This window comes from Sciurus carolinensis, chromosome 8, assembly GCF_902686445.1.
Source record: "Sciurus carolinensis chromosome 8, mSciCar1.2, whole genome shotgun sequence".
Taxonomy (NCBI): Eukaryota; Metazoa; Chordata; class Mammalia; order Rodentia; family Sciuridae; genus Sciurus; species Sciurus carolinensis.
In genome coordinates this window covers 131,615,639-131,631,673 of record NC_062220.1, presented here as the reverse complement: position 1 = coordinate 131,631,673, position 16,035 = coordinate 131,615,639, and the positions used below count along the sequence as shown (strand labels likewise).

General features: G+C 58.2%; 1 protein-coding gene across 1 annotated transcript in view; it reads right to left on the bottom strand.

Annotated features, from left to right (window-relative positions):
• The window catches only part of Fam222a (family with sequence similarity 222 member A), a 49,870-nt gene extending 38,894 nt beyond the window's left edge, over positions 1–10,976 (bottom strand). Inside the window, exon 1 of the mRNA XM_047559861.1 lies at positions 9,929–10,976. The gene's annotated coding sequence lies outside the window, so the exon portion shown is untranslated. The remainder of the gene's footprint in view (positions 1–9,928) is intronic.
• Positions 10,977–16,035: the final 5,059 nt, after the last annotated feature.

The following is a 16,035-nucleotide window of genomic DNA, read 5'->3' as shown; positions in this document are numbered from 1 at the left end:
ACAACGGGAGCTGGTGATCAGCACCGGGCGGGGAGTGGGCCTGTGCTCATCTGGGGCCCCGGGGACGGAGCCCCAGCCCCACGCTTCCTGCCACCTGCTGCGGGAGGGCTGTGCCAAGTGCCCGAGTGGGCCCTGGCTGCTGGCCCTCCCGAGCTGCCTGCTCATAAAGCCGAGAGTGAAGCCCCCAGGCACAGACCCAGGGGAGCTGGGGAGGGAGAGCAGAGCAGCCGGACATGTCTGGCCTGGCTCTAAGGCTGCAGGGTCCCCTGTCCTCATCTGCACAAAAGGGACAGGAAAGACTCCCCCGGCCCAACACTGAGGGCTGTCTTCTTACTGTGTGACCTTGGCCAAGTCCCTCCCCAACTCTGGGTCTGACCTCCTCACCTGTAATGTGAGGGGCGGGGACGTGGTCAGCTGGAAGTCACCTACTCCAGGGTGCTAGTCCCAGCCCTGGCTTCTCTTCAGCTGCATGACCTTGAGAGTCTCCTAACGTCCCTGAGCTTCGGTTCTCCTCACCTGTAGAATGGAGTTCATGACACACGGGTTGCAAGGTGGACGCCGGAGAGAGATGCAGTGAACTCCCTGACGGCTGGCGAGCCAAGAGCCCGTGTCCCGCTCCCTCCCTGGGAGCCCTGCCAACACCTGTCTCCTTATCATCGAGTGTCCTCATGAGGAGCCTCGGAGGTCACCAGGGACAAAGCGAGGACCCTCACTCACAAGGCTCCCGGCCTGATGACAGATATAAATGCACCCAAGGACAGCAACTATCAGCCTCTCCTCCCTGACAGAGAAAGAAACTGAGGCACAGAGGGAGAGAGGGAGGGAGGGAAATGGTCGCGAGTCACCCAGCTGGGACGTGGCAGTGTGGGACTCAAAGCCAGGCAGGGAAGTCTTCTGAGAGACCAGTCCTCAGGCCCTAGGGGGAGCCATCTCAGGACCCCCCAACGATGGCCTTTCCATCCTGGGTGGGGCTCATCTGCAGAGCGGGCCTGGGCACCAGGGGAAGAGGGGCCACTAAGAAGGGAGTCAGAGAGGTTTTGTAGCCCCGTCCTCCTGGGATTCCATTTCCTGTGCCAGAAATGGGAGGGAAGTGCCTTGTCCTTGCTCCCCACGGCTCATTCATACATTTCCACCCACAGCGTCCCTCCCCAGGCCAAGGCCGCCAGGGCCATGCGAAGAGCATCAGCCAGGTGGCTGGGAGAGGCTGGGCATGGTCCGTGCAAAGGCCCAGTGGTGGTCTCGATTCTGGGCAGGCACTTGCTCCATGCTTGGCTCCCGCCAGAAAAATACCCCGCATTCTGGAAGCCCTCAGAAAAGCCTGCAACGTTGTTTTTGGAGTTAGTCTGAGAGCGAGATGGGGGGGTACTTTTCCCTCTTGCATATGGTGGCGCAGATGGGCCCATGATCCATAAAAACTGTTTGCAATTAAACTCCCACTTTGCATGGCTGGATTCGTCAGTTATCTGAACCATGAGCTGCACAGTGACAGAGGCGAGGTGTGGGACGAGGAGGGGCAGGATTCCTCAGGACCAACCTGCTCCGGGCCGGGGGCCTGCCTGGTGGGGTGTCGCGGCAGCCGGGCCAGCTCCCTCTCTGGGCATCCCCCAGCCTTCGCCAGGAGCCGGAGTGTAGCCAGGCAGCCGAGGAGGGGCTTGGCGGGGCTTCCCTGCTCGGCAGGGACTTGGCCGGTGCGGGGTGCCCGGCTGTGGGGTAATGAGCGTGGAGAGAGCACAGCTAATCACACTCGGGACCTGCCAGAGAGTAGATCTGGGACCCAGGACAGGCAGGGGTGGTTAGGCGGTGCGTGCCATGATAGGGGTCCAACAGGCAGAGGCCCACAGCGGGTTCCGAGCGGAGGAGCCAGAACCTCTGGCCCACTTGGCAGAGGGATTGAGGGTAGTGCCAGGAAGGACGCTGAGGGCCAGAACGGGCTCCTCCCTCTCCCCTAGAAGAACTGACCCCCCTCCTGTGTCCCTTCGAAGGCAGGTAGGGCCATCAAGGCAGGCGCTAAGAATCTCTGGAGTAGCTAAACTTGCCCTGCCACACGGCGGGCTTGGCACAGCCAGCCTTCTCTGGGGGCTTCCAGAAAGTGGACAAGGGGGCCTGCACCCTTCCTACAACCCCTGGGCTCCAAGTTCAGGCTGCCACCCCAGCTGTTGCCCTGGGCTGCTGGCTTGTTTGGGCTAACGAATGCATCATTTGGCTTGGGGAAATCCTGAGATCGCAAATAATTGTTCCCTGATGAAAAGAAATAAGGCCCTGATGCCCCCTTCCCCCGCCCCCTCCAAGCTGGGAAAGAAAAGTCATAAAAATAGCTTGTTATCTCACCTATTGAGGCTCCGACTGGATGTTACTGCTAATTGGGTATAACATCCTTGTCTTGTTCTCTCAGAAGCTAAATCAAGAAAGCACCACCGCTGCGAACTAATTATATCTCCGGCCTGCAGCCTGCCGCTTGTCTCTCCCTTTATTGAGTTAAAAAATGGTCACGAACCTTCATCCTTCATCCCCCCAAGCGCTGGGCCCACACTGCCCGCCAGGCGTGGCTAGTGAGGCGTGGACAGCCCAGCAGGAAGGTCTGGAAGGGGTCCTAGGGACAGCAACGGAGTCAGGGAGTGCCCAGAGGGACGCTCCTGCCCCAGGTACCTGCCCGGTCCCTCTCCTGCCCCTCACCACCAGGCCTATGCTCAACTACTCCTGGAGAAAGGGACTCGGGTGTCTCCCCTCCTAGCAGCTGGAGGAGAAAGGGCCCCTGGGGAGAAAGGTCAGGAGTACTGTCGTTTGGGAAGCATTCATTCATTTTTTAAACAGATGCTTTTTGGATACCAACCTACTGTGTTCCAGGCTAAAGCTTCCAGGAGGTCACAGAAAGGCAGCACCTCTGGGTGGGGTCACAGAGATGCTGAGTAAGTACTCACAGATGGGACCTCATCGCTCCTCTGTTCAAAGAGTTGTCGTGCCTGGCTCAGGCTGTCCCCTCCACCCAGGCCATCCTGCCTGGCTCTGTCTGCTAGAAGCCCACCAGCCGTTAAGATGTTGCAACAGCTGACATCTTGTCCAGGGAGGCTGCCCAGTCTGCCTGCCACCCTCAGGTTATAGACTTTGAGACCTGGGTTCAGCCACTCCACAAGTTCACAACCTACTCTGCTTAACTGCACCAAGCCTCGGTTTCCTCATCTCTCAAACGGGCCAGAGGTGCCGAGAGACAGGTGCTCTGCAGACTAAGGAGTCAGAGGGCGCCCACCAAGGACCTACTCAGGAAGAGCTCAATAAATGCTACTGCAAATAAATTCCAGACTACAGGTGTTTGAAATCTGCTCACGGAGAGATATGAGTCAGAACTGGAAAATGGTGATTGACTCTCATACCTAAATGGCTCTCGTGGCTAAAGAACCAAGCATATCCTTAGAGAAGGTTCCCCAGAATCCCTTGCTTTGATACCCTGGTCCCCTGAACCACATGAAGATGGCAGAAGGAACCCTGAGCTCATCAAGGCCAGGCGGGTAACCAGCTTCAGCTCATAGGCCGTGCTGATTGATTGGTGTTGCCTTCCCAGAGCTCTGGAGAAAACCCAAGGTCAGGGAGGAACTCAGCAAGGGAAGAGGGCGGCAATTGATTGGCAATGCCTGTCAAGGGCACAGCAGTGGAAGGCAGGTCATGCCTGCCTGGACTTGCCATCTTTGATGTCTCCTGAAGGACATGGCAGAGGCCGGGGTTGGGGTGGCTTGCTCAAAGGCGTGCAGCTCACAAAGGAGACAGCTGGCCCAGAACAGGGTCCCCCTCAGTGTCTGCCCAAGGATCCTCCCATGATAGCGCCACTCAAGTTCAGTGCCCTCAGAGGAGGGAGAGAGGCCAGAGCTCCTGTGGACAACAAAAGGGAGTTGGCGGTCCTTGTCAAGGTGGCCCTGGCCCTGGGCAGTCGCTTCACCTTGCTGAGCCTCTGTTTCTCCTTTACACAAGAGAAATAAAAACCCCCATCACACAGTGCCTCGAGGATTAAACAAGAGAACAGACGCCAGGCAGGAAGCGCGGTCTGCCACACAGTAGCTGTCTGCAGTGTCCTGTGATTCTCATGATGGCCAGGTGTTTAAAGGGAAGTCCCCAAAGCCAGCAACCCCAAGTGCCTCCCGCTTCGGGAGCCTGTCAGGTTACCCCAGGGAGAAGTAAGCTTCCACCTTCCATGAGAGACCAGGGTCCCCAGGAGCAGGGACCATGTCCCTGCTGCATCCCTGCTCCTGCCTCACCCTGTGGATTCCTCCATGGTGGACCCGCCCACTCCCCTGTCTGCAGCCCCTCCCTCCGTACATGCCACCTTTCAAAGTAACTGGGGCCCTTGTTCATCTCTGTGTCCCCAGCACCTGGCAGGGAGCCTGGCACAGGCCAGCAAGTCTCTCTGAATGAACGGATGAATAACGAGCAAAAATAGCAATTCCTGTTCCTGCCCACTTCCTCTCGGCTCTGCCACGCCTCACAGCTGCCCTCCCAGGTGGACTCTTGGCCCGTGTGACAAACTGGGAGACTGAGGTCACACAGAGGCTGAGCCCCAAATTCAGGCCTGGGGAGACCCGCCTTCGGCCAGGGCTCTTGAGGCAGGTGTCCCTGCCCTGGCAGTGAATCCTGGGGCAGACAGCTGGTGGCTGACCTCCCCCTCCTCTCTTCCTCCAAGGGAGGCCCTTCTCCCCACGGATTCTGGGTCATTAAGTTCTGTGTCATTAAGTCCCCATCCAGGGGAGCCTGTTCACAGCCAGTGATGGCCTGGCCCCTGACCTCCCAGGCCTTTGTCCCTGGTGATCTCTGCACAATAGCAGGGACTCTCAGGGCCCCAAACAGCTGCTGCAGCTGGAACAGTAACTTGCTGTGGGGCCAGGGGCATGGCCTGGGCCTAGGTCTGAGCCCATGTCGCCCAGCTTGCTGAGCCTCTCCCTTCTTTCTGTCCCCAGAACTCACAGAACTACACACACAAAATCTTCCCATCTAGAAACCCACAAGAGAACTGCAGTAATCCTCTAAACGCTCCAGGAAACTGAGGGCGTGAGAGGTAAAGGAACTTGTCTGAGGCTACACAGGCAGCAACAGTGTAGGAGACCTGGTTTGATCCCGGTTCGAGAGAATCCAGGCCCCCTGCTGACCTGCGGCAGCCCTTCCCCCACCACACCTGCCGGGCCTGGACTCTGCCAGGTGTCCCCTCTTCCTCTGGACCACATCTGCTCCAGCACCCTCCTAGCCTACACCCTTTTCCATCTCTGCCCTTTGATAAGCTCCCCCTGCCTTTCCTGGCCAGCCCCTGGGTTCTCAAACTCTCTCTGCCAGCGACACCCCCACTCATCCCACGATGGGCAGATCCACTCGGTCCTCAGAACCCAGCGCAAAAGCCCCTCTGTCAGGAGCCTGGATGCCCAGCTGCCGTCTCCCCTCCTGACGGTCCCTCCTCTCAGGCCCACTCCAGTTCTGCCCAGAGTTCCAGTTAGCTGCAGGCTCCTCTCACTGCCTACGGAGGCTGTGGGCCCTTGGGGCCTTGCCACCTGACAGTGGCCAGCACCAGGGTGCCCTGGCCCGGCTGGACCCCAGGAAGCAGGGGGGAGGCAGGGGAGCTGAACCCCAGGCCTGACCTTCTACTGTCTTCTCCCTGCCCATGCCACCACCCCCACCCGGGACCTATGGCCGGCCACAGACCTCAATCTTCCACTCCCTGGCTGAGTGACTTGGGCAGTGACATGCCTTCCCTGTGCCCATTTCCACCCTAGTAAAATGGGGGTACCAACAGCACCTACATTTCTTAGGAAGGTACCAGACCACTGACCTCTGCCCAGGCACCATCACCATTATTTCTGTCTGTCACCCAGCTAAGAGGCCAGCCCACGAGTTGCCCAGTCGCGGCTGCGTGGCTCTTGGCAGGTGGCTCCTTCCCCAGGACTCCATTTCCCCATCTCTAAAATGGTACTAACTCCGCCCACTGGAATGCCAGCTCCGCATCAGCCGCCTGGCCTTTTGTTTGAGGCCCTCAGATGTTTCTCAACTAAGGAATCAATGGTCCAGGTGGAAGGAATCCATCGCCTCCCCCGCTGCAGAATCCCCCTCCCCACCCCCAGCCCAGGCAGACTAAAATAGTCATTAGGCAGATTTCAAAAGATGTCAGTAGCTTATAATTATAGTCGACATCCTTCTGAGATAAAAGTGATTACCTTGGATGCAAATCACTTAGCAACCAATCAGGGCGGCGGGCGGCGCCCGCGGAGGTGACCGGCCGGCAGCGCAGCGCAGCCCTCCTCCCGCGGCCGCCCCGCACAGGCGGAGAAAGCGCACAATAGCTCTTGACACGCAAATGGGTTAACACAATAAAGGCGGCTCCGGCCGCTGCTGGGGGAGAGCAGCAATTCCCGGCCCGCGGGAGGTAATAAAGCGGCCCTTTTGTGCGCGCCTCCCCGTTCTCACCCCCGCCCGAGCCCAGAGGAATCGCCGCCTGATTGAATTACGGTTCATGAATATGAGCCGGCGCTCGCTCGGCTTGGGAGGGAAGGGAAGGCAGAGGGAGCCTGGGGAGGGGCCCCGGGCCGGGCCCCAGCCCCGCCAGAACTCAGATGGGAGCCACGTGTGCTCGCCACGTGGGGGCCCCAGTGACTTGAGGTGCCCTGGTGCAGAGGCGGCCAGAAGGGTCGGGCTGCCTGCCCTGCACCTTTGGCAGCAAAGCACTGGGAGAGCCATTCAAGGCCCTGTTTTGAAGATAAGGCTAAGAGGAGCCGTGAAGCGGCGCATTTATGGAGTGCCTGCGGCATGCTGTAGTCTGCGCGAAGCCCTCAATTGAATCCTCCTGATAACCCTCGCCATTGGGAGCTGTTAGCGGCTGCCTCTCTTGGATGAGGAAACAAACTCAGAGAAGCAATGCTACTCACCCAAGGTCACACAGTCAGCAAGTGGTGGGCTGGGTTCCTGGGAGCCACTGCTCACCAGGGGGCCTCAAGTTTCTCAACAAGGGGTTTAAGGAAGTGGGCCTGGCCCAATCCTGGTCCAAAGCAACCTGGAGGCTCAGAGGATCCAGGCTGGAGGAGCTTATGCGGAATTAGCCAAGTGAGAAGGATTACTGGGGATGGGGGTGGAAGCCAACCTTGAGAGATTGCCCAGAGGACTGAGAAGGTCTCCCTTACTGACCCCAAAGGATGTCCAGGGTGACTGTCCCTGTGGAGGCAGCCTTCACTAGAACCTCTCCCCCGTGCCCTGAGCCCCAGGACGCAGCCACCTCCTGGCCACCCCTTCCCCCTCTGAGCTCAGTAGGCACAGAGCCCAAGTATCACTGGCCTTCTCCCGGCCAATCCCACTGACTGGCGCATCCTTGAGCGTCCTTCTGGAGACTCACAGGGCACCCCACCTACAGGGCCCTTCCCACTCTCATGCTGGGTCAGGTCCCCTTGCTGTCTGCATCCCTGTCTTCCCATCGGCTCTGTCCACCCACAGGGTCCCTGGATGGCTGAGGGTGGCCTCAGCACTCCCTCCGCACAAGCCCAGAAAGGCAGATGACAAATCACCTAGGTTGGCTCTCTGAGCTCTCCTGTGGGAGGTTTTATGCCACTCATTCCTTTCTCCGGGGCTGGAAAGGGGTCGGGTGGTTCGGGGAGCAAGCTGACTACAAGGCCCAGGGCAGAAGTTGCTGCTCTGTGTAACCCTGGCCTGCAGGTAAGGGGGAACCAGGATTCACACCTGGGTTTTGATGTGGACAAGGCATCCTGGTGGAGCCAGCCTCCCTCCATTACCAAGAGCTCCTAATTCTTGCAGGGTCCCCCTAACAAGTAGGGGTACCTCCCCTGTACCCACACAAGTGAATGGGGAGGTCCTGGACATTCTGGAGCCAGGGCAATTCAGGGCCAAACCTCTGCAGCTACCTGACTGAGCACCTACAGACCATCACTTTCTTGCTTTGTGACTCAGTTTCCTCATCTATAAAATGGGTCACAGCCCATAAGCCACGTCAAGGAGTGAGATCCTGGAGTAAAATGCCTGGCACACAGGGAGACACCGGGGAAGCTGGTACTCACCCCCCCCCCTTCCTCGTCTGGCGCTGACTGCCAAGCCCAGGGAGCCAAGGGAAGGGAACAGAAGGAATCGCCCAATTCTGACAGCCCTTCTCTCCGCCTTGGCTGGGGAAGTGTAAATACTCCACGGAGGCCTCCAGCTGCCTGTGTCTGTGGATCTCTGGCGCACACTGAGTTTGTTTCTAAACTGGGAAGCGTCGAGAGAGGCAGTGCAAACAGCCCTCCTGCCCACATCTCCCCGTTCTCCCCCAATCTGCTATTGCTCCTCTGTCCTCTGAAGCTTGTGTGTTTAACGACACCATTTCAGCTGGAAATACCATCTCCCTGCCAAGCCCCCAAAGCAGTTCCGCCAATATTTATTATACCTGTTCATCTGGCTAGAGAGTCTGGTGGGGTGGGGGGGCGATGCTCACTGCATGGAGACGGGGCCTCGCTTCTAAGAACGGCCCCCCACATGCACCTCTCTGCTCTCACCCTGCCCCTCACCCCTGAAGCAATGACACGGTTTTCAAACCTTTTCCTAGAAATGTGGTCACGGCAGTTGCGCCCACAGCCCACACTGGCAGTAACTGCTGGAAGGGACTTGGAAGAATCACAGAGCCAGCAGCAGGATGCTGGCTGGGGGTTCTTCGGGTCTTTGCACACTACAGGGCCAGGGCCAGTATCGGGTGTGGACAGGAAAAGAGGGCTGGTGCCCTCTACCCATCAAAGCCGGGTCCTGGCAGAGCCAGATTCAGACCCTAATGCTGACTTGCCCTCCATTCACTCAATGAGCATCAATCACACTAGGCTTGTCAAAACCATCTTAAACACCAGAGGGAACATGGGACCGGCTGGGCCAAGCCCTTCGCCTTGGGGTTGAACAGCAGGGGGATCCCTGGGCTTGAAGCATGGCAGGCAGCGGCTTCTCCGCACCCTCCCTGGCTGGGGGCAGGGCAGTCCCATTTTCCTGAGTGGAGGTGGCCTCTTGGAAGGCTGAGGGCCCACATCTCTCTAGGGACCCCAGGAACTCTAGTCTGCTGGCTGGGTATGTGGTGGGGTTCAGGGTGGTCTCCTCTTTAGCATTTGTTTGAAAGCAGAAAGTTGCTCAGTCTGGGAGTGCCAAGCCCCCAGGCACCACCAAGTTATATGGGCAAAGTTCTAAACACCTGTCCTTGGAGGGAGGAGCATCAGCAGGGACAGCTGGCACTGTCTCCCTCCCCCACTTCATGTGGTGGCTGAGGATTTAGGTCAGAAGACTGCAGGGGTGGGGGGAGTTGGCCTTTACCTCTCCACTGCCCAAAGGCATCCAGACCTGCTTCCTCCAGCCTTGGGTCAAGGCAAGTCTCATTGCCACCATCACGCAGTGATACCAGAGGCTGGGCAGTGACGTTACATCCCAGCCCCACTGAACACCAGGTCTCTCTGCAAGTTATTTATTGGAACACCTGCCAGAATGGGAGGTGTTCTATCCACAGAGGGCACAATCCTCAAACATACCCACGGTGGCCAGGACCCCATATCTCCCTTCTGATCCATGTCCCTTTAAGATCTCAGCAGCTGCTGTGGAGACCCTCAATGCTGCCCTAACTTGGGTGCCCCTTCATTTCCCACAAGACGCAGGAGTTCCCCGAGAATTTTCAGAGGACGGAGCCATTACCTTTGTCTGTTAGCTTTACGGGTGGAGAGACCTTTCCTGTCTGGTATCTGCACTACCCTAGTCCCGGTGGAATGCACACCAGGGGTCCCCAGCCTCCACTCGAGTCAGTTGGCCAGTCCAAACAAGTTGTGTGTGGAAGGGAAAGGGACGTGCCAGAGGCGCAATGCCCCCAACAATCTACGTCCCCGTTAGGTCCAGTCCAGGCTGCCCTGACACCAAGGGGTGCCCTCAGCTCTAGCCCGGAACCCCGCCCCGCGCAACTCACCCAATCAGCCAGGCGGTCGTAGGGCAGGCACCAGGTCTCAGCGGCCTCTACGCTCCACTCGACAGGTTGCAGCCATGCAGAGGTGGCAGAGGCTGCCTGAGGAAAGCCCCCTTGGGGGCCGAAGCTTCTTTCCGGGTGGGAAGGGACGGTGTCGGTGAAAGCGATCCAGACTCCGGAGCGCGCCGTCCGAAGTCGGGGCTTTCTGCTCAGCGAGGGTCGCGTTCGCCCGGGACCCGGGCCGCGAGGACGCTCAGGCTGCGCATCCTCGCCGGAGTCTGTGCTCGCCGCGTCCGGCGGGAGGCGCTGCGCCTCCCCTCGGGGCCCCGCTCACCTCTGCAGCTCGCCCCGCGCTGTTCCCAGGGCGCCCTCTCCGTCCGCGCAGGGAGCCGGGAGGCCGCGGCCCCTCTCGCCAGCCCCAGCTGCAGCCTGTCTTTGTTGCTTCCTCTCGCTCACCCGCCCGCCCGCCGCTGGCAGCCCCCGGGTTCGCCGGGGGGTGGGGGTGGGGTCGTCTCCTCCCGGGATTGCACGCACCTGCAGCGGCCCCGGTTCCTCGCCGGGCATGCACCGGCCCCCGCAGGTTGCAAAGAGCAGCGGCGAGAATGCACCGGCCCCTCCTCCTCTGGCTCCCGGCCCCGGGTGTGGGGGGAGGGGAAGCCGGCGAGCAGCAGCGGTGGTGGCGGCGGCAGCGGGTGTCGGAGGCTCGGATGCAGCCTCAGGGGCCTCAGCGCCAAGGAATAGCAGGTCCAGGTGGCGCAGGAAGGAAGCGGAGACGGCCCGGGGGACTCTGCACCGAGCGTGCGAGCTCGCGAGCTGCAGCAGGGGCGGCGCGCGCCGGGTTCTCACGCGCCCATGGCCCGGGGCGGCGCGCAGGGGCTCCCGGGGCCGCAGCCTCGCGCCTCCTGGTGCGCGCGGGCGTCTCGCCTTGCCTCAGGGCTGGGTGCCGCGCGCCGCGCCCCGCAGGCGGCGGGCCCGGCTCTCCGCCTCCCCCGGCCGGCGCGCGCAGCCTCTCGGCGGAGGTGCCGACCCGGCACTCCTGACCGCTGCTCCGCTCTAGCCCGACTGACAGGCGCGAGCGCCGGCGGCCGCCGCAGCGTCTCGCCTCCGGCCCGCCCCCCGCATCCCAGCCCAATCAGCGGGGGCCAAGAGGCGGTTACCACGGTGACGCGGCACCGCGTCCTCCAGGGGGCGGGGCTGAGGGCCGCCACGCGCGCTTTTCGCGGCAAAATTCAAAGGCCGGCAGGGCGGCTCTCCAACCTCCTCCCCCAAGCTGGAACAAGGCGGGACCTGATTCTCGAGGACTGCAACTTCCGGCATGCTGCGCGCTAGCGCCAAGGTGGAGGGGCCCCGACTAGGGGCTCAGGGCATGCTGGTACTTGTAGTCCCTTTGTCGAGGAACCTGTGTTGGAAAAACTAGTTATCATTTATAGAGCTCATATTTGAGGCAAAACACTGTGGTAAGTGCATTATCTGCATTGTTTCATTTAACCTTGGGAACAACCCTGTGAGGACTGTGTTTAAAATAATCACAAAAGGGCCAGGGGTGTAGCTCAGTGGTAGAGGTAGGTGGACAAGGCCCTGCGTTCAATCCCCAGCACTAATACTAATATTAGTCAGTAACAGTAGCTACCACACTTACATAGCACAGTACATACTTTACTTATTCCTCACAATCGTGTGAGAGGTATTATCACACCCATTTTACAGATGAGAAAACTGATATGGTAGGCATTGTGATTATACTCCCAACATACAAAAGAAACTGAGTCCACGAGATGCCAAGTGTCCTTAAATGTTTTGTATCAAGGCATATTTTTGGCAATGATGGATTTTTGGCATCAGAGCTGAGATCTGTGGAGCATTACCTGCATGCACAGTAACATGCTGCCCTCTTTAGTTGAGCTTTTTATGATCTCCACCTGAGGCCCAGATTTGAATCCCCTCAAACTATACAGTGGCTTTCACTTTCTAAGCAGCTGCATAAGTTCTTATCTGGTCTGTCTGATAGCCCACGGTGGCCTGTATAACCCTCCCACTTACAGATGGAGAAACTGAGTCCTGGGAGGGGCAGTTTCTGCAGTTGCTAAGTGTCCATCACACAGCAAGTTGGGAGGGTTGTGAAACTCAGAATCCCACAGAACCTGAGTGGGATTCCAGCCCTGCTCTTTCTAGCTGTCGGTTTTGACTGTGTATCTTCATGGATCTGTGTCTCAGTTTCTTGTCTGCAAAATGGGGGGATAGGGTATCTTAATTCCCTCCGTGTAAATTGTCAATGAGGACAAAATCAATTATTGCATGGAAAGAACATTAGAAGTGCCTAACAAATTACAGTGGTGCTCTTCCATTGTGGAGGGCTGGTAAGTGTATCCAGCAGGATGCGCTGATTATAATTGGGCCCTAGCCTACTTTCGGGAGTCCTCCCACACCTACCTAGAACCCGCGAGGGACCTCCGAGGCCGGCCCAAGTAGGCCACCCACCACTTTATCTAGGGCAGGAGCTGCCTTGTTCCAGGTCTCGGAGCCGCCACGCATGCGGCTTCCAGCTCCTGGCCCGGTGCCCCGCTCTATTTCTCTGCGGCCGCCCCCGCCTCACCTCCCTCGGTGCGGGGTGGGGGTGGGGATTTACCTGGAAACGTGATCCGACCTCCAGCTGCTTCAGTTCCCGGCCAGCTGCCAGAGCTGCCCTGACGTCAAGGCGGGTTGCCTGGTGACTCGCTGGTTGGACCCTGGGCGTGGACAGGTAGGGGGACCAGATTCAAGCCCCGGACAGGACAAGGGATAAGTGTCAACCAAAGCCTAGGAAGAGAGAGAACTGGAAGTGGGGCAGAAGGGAAACAACATCTGACCTCACTACAGGGTTTCCAAAGTTTGGGATTTTTTTCTGTTGTAGGTGACCATTGACTTGACTGACACCTACTAGGTGCCGGATGTGTGTTCAGTGCCATTTATATCACATGGCCATATCACCTTATACTCTCATCTGTGAGGCACATAGGATATGCACATATCAGAGGAAAGTCACCTGATTTGCCCAAGGTCACACAATGACAGAACTGGATCCCAAACACCAGACCCCCTGAGCTTGATTTATTGCAGCTGGTGACAGTCACTAATTGTCAGTGTTTGACTTGGGGACAAGGTTCTCCTCTTTTCTGAACATCAGGTTCTTACCAGCCTTTCCGGGAGTGGGTCAGTCGTTTCCAAAGGTCTCCACAAGCTTTCAAAGTATAGACAGGCCTGGCAACCTGCGGTTTAAAAGATCTGGAAGGACCCCCATCTCTGAAGACCAGGAAGTCCATGATGTGCCAATGGTGGGTTTAGGGAGTGGCCTGCTGGAAGGCAGCTGTTTGGGTGGAAGGGGGTCTTCCGGATGCCTCTCCCAGCACCCAGGCAGGTGGATGCACCAGAAGTGGCTCGACCTTGAACTTCCATTTATGCCCCACCAAACACACATTCACAGCCCCTCAGTACACCGGCCTCCCTGAGGCGAGGGACCCAGGCCTTTGCTCAGGGTTGTGTTAGTAATTCTGCTTTATGTGATTGGACCACCACCTCTGGGAAGCTTTTCCTGACCACCACCCTCCAGACCCGAGTGCTTCCTCTGGACTGGGTGCACCCCGTCTGAGTGATCTGTTCCCACCAGCCTGGGGCTCTTGAAGGGCAGGGCCCGCACTCCATCCCCAGAACCGGTCTGCACACCGTCAGCGCTCAGGAAAGGACTGTTGAATTCATCTCCCAACCAGTGAATACGTGTGGCCGGGGCTTTTGTTTTGTTTTTTGTCTTCTTACAGAGGAGGAGTATGAAGAAGAGGAGAGAGTGGAATCAGATGGCTGGGTCACCAGCCGTGTGACTCCTCCTCTCTGCGCCCAGGACCGCTTGTCACATAGACCTGGCTCAGGGGGTCTGGAGCCTGGAACTTCCACTCCCACCCTCCCACATGGGTGAAATTAGCCTCACCCTCGCTGAGGTCTGGCCACTTCCCATTGCTTTCTGCTAATTCCTTTATCCATTCATTGCCTAAGAAACCACTTTATGTCACATACTAAGGATTCTGCAGTGACCTGGTCCAAGACAGGTCTTGTGGAACTTAAGTTTCGTGGGGGACACAGACAAGGAAACTAACAGGAGTCATTCAGAGTACCAGGAGAGGAGAAGGTCCAGAGCAGGTGCCTGACCCAGTGGAGGATAGGTAATGGGGAAGGGAGATGTCCCCGGCAGAGGGACCTGCCAAGGCAAAGGCCTATAGCACTCCAACGGAGGGAAACGTGAATGCCAGGAGCAGAGGTAGGTCAGAGGCCGAGCCGGGTCTCGTCAGAGGCAGAAAGCAGGGGCTTTATCCAGGCGGGGGAGCGGGCCTGCCTCAGCCTCCCACCCGCCCCCGGTCGCCTCACCTGCCCTGGTTGCTGTAATCTAGGCCAGCGCCTGGAGGGAGCCGAGCCCCCATTGGTGCACACCACGAAGGTTTTTCAGAGATAATTTAATCAGAGCTATTAATAAGCAGGAAAGAAAGAGCTCTTTATGCTTCTCCCAGAGAAAAGGGGCACGTGTAACCTTGTCATTCACCAGCCCTGCCCCCCAGTGCCTGGAGCCCCTCTGGGGGTGGGGGCAGACCTCGGGGCTTGGGGAGAAGAGAGGGGGGGGACTGAGGAGGCCCAAGCAGCCTGAGGGACGGAACCCTGCCAAGTTTCCCACCCCCATCCCACCTGCGCTCCCTGCAGCCTCTCCAGCTGTCTCTGGGCTGTTTTCAGCTGTCAGGTCATTTCCAGTTCAAGGCCAGGGACAAGTGCCCCGTGCACAGCTGGCTCGTTCTTGTAGTTCAGATGTCAGCTCAGCTGCACCTCCTCAGAGAAGCCCTCCCTGATTACCCCTTCTGAATCCTTTCCCCAGGGTCGCTGCCCTCCGAGGTCCCCTCCCCAGCACTCATTACCTCCTGAGACCTTCTGGGTTGACTCATTTTCTGTCTCCCTGCCTGGACCTAACTCTGGAAGAGACTCTTGGCCGTTTCATCACTGCTGTGTCCCTAACACCTTGCCCAGCTACTGACACATAGTAGGTTGCCGGAGAAGGTTCAGGGGATCTGAGAGGAAGGCAGTTACGATGGGAACCAGGAAGTAGTGGGAGGGGGATCCCCTCACCCTGGGAGACCCTTTGGAGAATTCAGAAATCATTAAATGTCCCCCTTTCCTGGGAATCAATAGGCACAGAGAGGGGAAGATACCTGTCTGAGCTCATGCAGGAAGTTTGGGCCAGAGGTAGAACTTGAACCCAGAGCCCTTGGACAGAAGCATATAGTTCCATTGCACCCCCATCTCAAACACAGCTCTGGGCTGAAGAGGATTCTGAGAGCTCAGCCAGACTCAGAAGGGAAGGCGTGCTGTGCTGCCATTGATTAGCCATGTCTGTCCTGAGTCTGGGACTGGATATTGGAGAACCAGCAACTCCTGGGAGCTGTTCCTCGGTTTGTTTTTGAGTTTGAAAGAACACTCAACTGGGAGTTAGGAAGCGGGGTTCTTTCGGCCTGCACCACCCTCTGATCATGTGACCCCTAGATGAGACGACTCACTTCCCTGGGCCTCAGTTTCCCCATCTGAAAATTGGGGCTATTGACCTCAGCCCTGCCCATCTCAAGGACCATAATAGAAAAATGGGTATAGCATTTCCCCAAGCCCCTTGGTATCTGCAGACACAACCAGTGACTATTATTGTAAAATATAGGGACGACGATAACAATCATGCCCCTCTGGGACCCGCTGGGGACCCAGCCGCTTTGAATACGTGACCTATAAGCTTGGCGGCAAGCCCGTGAAGAGGACTCCCTGGCTTCTGTTACAGATGTGGACTCAGAGGCTGGCGTCCATGGCCTCGGTCAAGGTCACAGCTCACAAGTCAGCGGAGCCCGGATTTGTCTCCTAGAGGTCTCTGTGCCATGCGGTGGCTGTCCTAGAGGCCTCAGCACACAGGGAACCGTGGTTGGAGTTGGGGGTGGTCTCCGCCCCCCACCCCCACCCCAGGTCGGCTCTGTCCTCTGGCCAGCTGGGCCTGGTTCTCCCAGCTCTGAGTGGCAGGGAGATTTCCAGGGGATTAAAGCCAGCCAGCCCCTGTCTCTCCT